Here is a 6,000-nt window from a genome sequence, read left to right as displayed (position 1 = left end):
CATGAAGGGGGTAACATACAAAACTCTCGTTGTACAAATACTTGAATACTGTTCGTCAGTCAGGGGTTCGTACCACACAGGATTGTTAGACGAAATAGAAAAGCTCGAAGAAAAATTCTTAAAACTTAACTATACTCCTCCCCCCCCCCCCCCCGAGTAGGTCATGAAGGCCGAACGGTACCGAATGGCCGCCGTGTCATCCTTAGCCCACAGGCATCACTGGATGTGGTGCACTCAGCCCTTGTGAGGCCAACTGAGGAGCTACGGTCTCGTAAACTGACATATGACCGGGAGAGCGGTGTTCTGACCATATGCCCCTCCATATCCGCATCCAGTGACGCCTGTGCGCTGAGGATGACACGGCGGCCGGTCGGCACCTCCGTCTCCGCAACCAGCGGCGCCTGTGCGCTGAGGATGACACGGCGGTCGGTCGGTACCGTTGGGCGTTCCAAGGGCTGTTCGGACGGAGAGAGTATTTACGAGTGGAACAGGAAAGGAAACGACCAGTAGTGGCCCAAGGTAACTTCTGCCATGCACCATACGGAAGCTCGTGGGCTATTTATGTAGATGGCGATGTAGAAGATGCTCATCCTTGACCAGTGGTGGACAGTACAAGAGATGCATTATGCGTCAAGCAGTGGTTTACTGTTAAATTTCGGAGGGCAGAGTCAACCAGTACATTGCTGCCTACTATGTGAATCTTGCGAAAAGACCACGAACGTAAAATAATAGGTATTCGAACTCACACAGAGACTTACCAAAATTTTATTGTTCTTTCCGGAGACCATTCGCGAGTAGAATAGGGAAAAAGTGACTGTGGTCCCCAGTATACTCTCCGCCACACACCACATGGCGGCTTGCGGCGTGTGGATGTGTATTGTTTGGACGTACGCCACCCCTGCGGACTCAACCCCTATATTGCCGGCCTCTGGTGGCCGAGCGGTTCTGGCGCTACAGTCTGGAACCGCGCGACCGCTACGGTCGCAGGTTCGAATCCTGCCTCGGGCATGGATGTGTGTGTTGTCCTTAGGTTAGTTAGGTTTAAGTAGTTCTAAGTTCTAGGGGACTTATGACCTCAGCAGTTGAGTCCCATAGTGCTCAGAGCCATTTGAGCCAGCCCCTATATTCGTTACTACCTGTCGTGCCGCCCGCTGACCATTGGTAAAGGTATTTCCATCCCGCACACTTTCATCCCCTCGCTCTACAGGGCGGGGTCAAACTCTGCGACGCGGCATGTTTTCCCCTGACGTAGTCCCAGACGCCGCGCCCACTCTCTGTGATTATGCTGGTCGGACGTGTAGTGCCACAATCTTATCTTCGTGATCCATTACACAGCAGACGGCTCGGCTGGCCGAGCGGTTCTAGGCGCTACAGTCTAGAACCGCGCGGCCGCTACGGTCGCAGGTTCGAATCCTGCCTCGGGCATGGATGTGTATGATGTCCTTAGGTTAGTTAGGTTTAAGTAGTTCTAAGTTCTGGGGGACTGATGACCTCAGAAGTTAAGTCCCATAGTGCTCAGAGCCATTACACAGCAGTACATAACGGCATGACGAACAGTAGGGTACTTCTAAATGCCTCCTTGAAATCGACTTCTTGAAGATTTCACACAGATTCCCACGCTTTACTAGCTGACTTTCCTCAAATATGTACCACTTTTTCAGCATCCCAAGAAAATATTCCTTCAAACCAAGTACAATTGCATATATTCGATGTCCCAGTCTATCGACGCCACATATTCGAGAAATATTTGAATGTCACCGAAACAAGTTCTTGATAAGCAGGTGCTTTGCTAGACAAAGCTGCCTCTTCCAATACTGCACAGTCAGTTCCACAAGAAAGTGTATGCCATAATTTTAAATGTAACGTCCGCAGTGACATCTCTGGTAGTGGTCTCGAATCTGTAATCAATGCGCTTTTGCGCAATGTGTAGATAAAAAGTGAGACAGTTGAATGTTTTGTTTCGTCGGTTGCAGTCTAAAATGAGTGCACAGTATCTGAAGCGTCAGGAGGCAATGTTCCTTGTAAATCATCCAAAGGGACAAAAGCTTTCATATGGAGTTGCCGCTAAAATTCTTAGAAAGTCAAAGACATTCGTTGCGAAGTGGGTCAAACGATATTTAGAGTTGGAAACGTGGATGATGAACCGGAGAGAGGGCAAACGTGCGCTACGTGCCTGTTTGCACTAACTTACGGCCAGTTTAAGCGATGTGGTTCGAACTGGGTGCTTCAAGACGATAATGATCCGAAACATAGCAGCCGTCTCTATACAGCTTGGAAACAAGACAATGGGGTGTCAACAGTGGCAGCATATTGCCGAACATTCTTAACGTTAGTCAATTGCTGCCCCCTGGCAGCTCGTAGCGCAGCTCTGCACCACGGATAATATTTAAATAACTGAAAATGTCTTAAAAGGATGGGATAATATTCCAAGCAAGCTACTACAAATAATAATGCAAGGTTTCATTAAATAACTCTATTCAAAACATTCAAATATGTTAACTTATCTACAATACACACCTTTTAAAAATGAGTACGTAATGGCGTACATCTATTGACCATGACAAAAGAAGACTACGTTAGCATTTACTACTGCGACACAGGCTATCTTACTTCCGTAACTCCAAGAAGAAAACAGAGAAATTAATGTTCGTTCTGTATTATTTATACTCGTCGTATTTTCTTATCTTTGCTGATATTTACCGTCTGTGCGGTTTCAGTACTCGCCGACACAGATATTATCTAAAATAAATAATTAAAAAAAATACATAATTCCATACAATAATAAAACATGATACATAATATTTTCTCTTTACTGCACAATATGTCTTTTGCTAAAGGACGTTACACAACGATGGATTGGCCTGCACTGTCTCCGGATGTAAGTCCGATCGCAGATTTTTGGTCGTATATTAAGGTGAAGCTTGAAGTAAAGCCAATATATACTTTGAATCAGCTGATATATAAAATGAAGACGATATGGAGATCGTTACCGAGAGAGCATACAGTAAATCTCGTGAAAAGCATGCCAAAAACTTGCCAAGTTATAATCGATAATGGCGATGACTGGATAAACTACTAGATAACTGTGCAATTAGTAATAACGTGTATTTTCATGTAAACATATATTTATAATAGTGTCTTTTACTTCATACAGATGACAGCGTACAGCCGGCTGTGGTGGCCGAGCGGTTCGAGGCGCTACAGTCTGGAACCGCGCGACCACTACGGTCGCAGGTTCGAATCCTGCCTAGGTCATGGATGTGTGTGATCTCCTTAGGTTTGTTAGGTTTAACTAGTTCTAAGTTCTAGGGGACTGATGACCACATAAGTTAAGTCCCATAGTGCTAAGAGCCATTTTTTGAACAGCGCACACTTTCTTGTGGTAATGAATGACCAGTTGTTACTAACAGATATTTATACTTATTGACTGACTGTAGGCCTGACTCGTCAGTCTTTTACGTTTTTATTTTCTCTACTTTTAGAGTCAGTCGTCGGCCTTTGCATCAGAGTGATATCATGTCGACATCTCAATAGATGTTGGTGCAATTTTTCACAGCATTAGGACATCACCGTTCAGCGAGTGAGGATTCAGCAACGTGCCAGCTCGTTGTGGAAGAACACTATGAGCAACGTCTTAAGACACGCACTGCTAGTGACGGCAGTACTCTAGGAACGGACGTCACTGGTGACGTAGTGCGCGGACAAGTCACTCCTACCGTTTTGCCAAATGCGGCGCGCCGGGCCCTCGCCGCGAGAGCGCCTGCCTCACTAGCATGCTAACGGAAGGATGTGCACCGCGTCACTGCTGCCAGTGGGGCGCGGATGAGTAATCAGCACTAAAATACTCGTACCTGCACTACATATGACGACGGCCGACGCAAAATCGGCGTGAGGCAACGCTACTCGAGTCCAGTGAAGTCAACCGCTGAAGGAAACTTTAAGAAATCACCGTCGCCTTGACGTGGAGCTCATCGGATGCGAAGGAATACACGGAGCTCAGCATCTCTAGGAATATTTATATCCTAGTTCTCCCGCGCCAACGGCCTCGCCGCAGTGTTAACACCGGTTCCCGTCAGATCACCGATGTTAATCGCTGTCGGGCTAGGCTAGCACTTGGATGGGTGACCATCCGGTCTGCCGAGCGCTGTTGGCAAGCGGGGTGCACTCAGCCCTAGTGAGGCAAACTGAGGAGCTACTTGACTGAGAAGTAGCGGCTCCGGTCTTGTAAACTGACATACGACCAGGAGAGCGGTGTGCTGACCACATGCCCCTCCATATTTGCATCTACATCCATACCCCGCAACTCACCTGACGGTGTGTGGCGGAGGGTACCTTGAGTACGTCTATCAGTTCTCCCTTCCATTCCAGTCTCGTATTGTTCGTGGAAAGAAAGATTGTCGGTATGCCTCTGTGTGGGCTCTAATCTCTCTGATTTTATCCTCATGGTCTCTTCGCGAGATATACGTAGGAGGGAGCAATATACTGCTTGACTCCTCGGTGAAGATATGTTCTCGAAACTTCAACAAAGGCCCGTACCGAGCTACTGAGCGTCTCTCCTGCACACTGGAGTTCGCCTATCATCTCCGAAACGCTATCGCGGTTACTAAATGATCCTGTAACGAAGCGCGCTGCTCTCAGTTGGATCTTCTCTATCTCTTCTATCAACCCTATCTGGTACGGATCCCACACCAGTGAGCAGTATTCAAGCAGTGGACGAACAAGTGTACTGTAACGTACTTCCTTTGTTTTTGGACTGCATTTCCTTAGGATTCTTCCAATGAATCTCAGTCTGGCATCTGCTTTACTGACGATTAATTTTAAATAGTCATTCCATTTTAAATCACTCATAATGCATACTCCCAGATAATTTATGGAATTAACTGCTTCCAGTTGCTGGCCTGCTGTATGGTAGCTAAATGATAAGGGATCTTTCTTTATATGTATTCGCAGCACATTACACTTGTCTACATTGAGATTCAATTGCCATTCCCTACACCATGCGTCAATTCGTTTCAGGTCCTCCTGCATTTCAGTACAATTTTCTATTGTTACAACCTCTCGATATACTACAGCATCATCCATAAAAAGCCCCAGTGAATTTCCGATGTTATCCACAAGGTCATTTATGTAGATTGTGAATAGCAAAGGTCCTACGACACGCCCCTGCCGCACACCTGAAGTAGTGACGCCTTGAGGATGACACGGCGACCGGTCGGTATAGTTGTGTGTTCATGGTCCGCTCGGGAGGAGTTTAGTTAAGTTTAGTTTTTACGCCAATGTAAAATCCAGTCACTGTAAACCCGTATACAATGGAATCAATAGATTTCGATCCTGTTTACAAAAACGATCCTACAGGGTTACAATTACTGAACTATACAAAAAACGTAGATTCGTTACAAACTACCGCGTTTACACACTTTATTCAACATGTAAACGTCACTAGAGATATTCGGATTTAGGTTATGACATGTTCCATACGCCTGCCGTCATTAGCGATGATGTGGCGCAGACGAATAGCGAAATTCCGCATGACCCGCTGAAGTGTCGGCACACCGCCGCTGTCAATGACCTGCTGAATGGCTGCTTTCAGGTCAGAGATGATTTTGAGGTTGTTGCTGTACACCTTGCCTTTAACATAGCTCCACGAAAAGGAGTCGCCTGAGTTCAGATCTGGAGAATATGGCGGCCAATCGAGGCCCATGTCCGTGGCCTCTGGGTACCCAAGACCCAAAATTCGGTCTCCAAGGTGCTCCTCCAGTATATCAAACACTCTCCTGCTTCGTCTTGCATGAACCACATCTTGTCGAAATCAGGGTCACTTTGGATGATGAGGATGAAATCATCCCCTAAAACCTTCACATACGGTTCGGTAGTCACCGTGCCATCAAGGAATATCGCACTGATTATTCCGTCACTGGACACTGCACACCACACAGTCACCCGTTGAGGGTGAAGAGACTTCTCGATGGCAATATGCTGATTCTCAGTACCCCAAATGCG

The 6,000-nt window shown here is 46.6% G+C and overlaps 1 pseudogene; it reads left to right on the top strand.

Annotated features, from left to right (window-relative positions):
- Positions 1–4,035: 4,035 nt before the first annotated feature.
- On the top strand, positions 4,036–4,153 carry LOC126196017 (5S ribosomal RNA; annotated as a pseudogene).
- The last annotated feature ends 1,847 nt before the right edge of the window (positions 4,154–6,000 follow it).

Source organism: Schistocerca nitens, chromosome 7, assembly GCF_023898315.1.
Source record: "Schistocerca nitens isolate TAMUIC-IGC-003100 chromosome 7, iqSchNite1.1, whole genome shotgun sequence".
In the NCBI taxonomy this organism is placed as follows: Eukaryota; Metazoa; Arthropoda; class Insecta; order Orthoptera; family Acrididae; genus Schistocerca; species Schistocerca nitens.
This window is presented reverse-complemented; position numbering and strand designations above follow the sequence as displayed.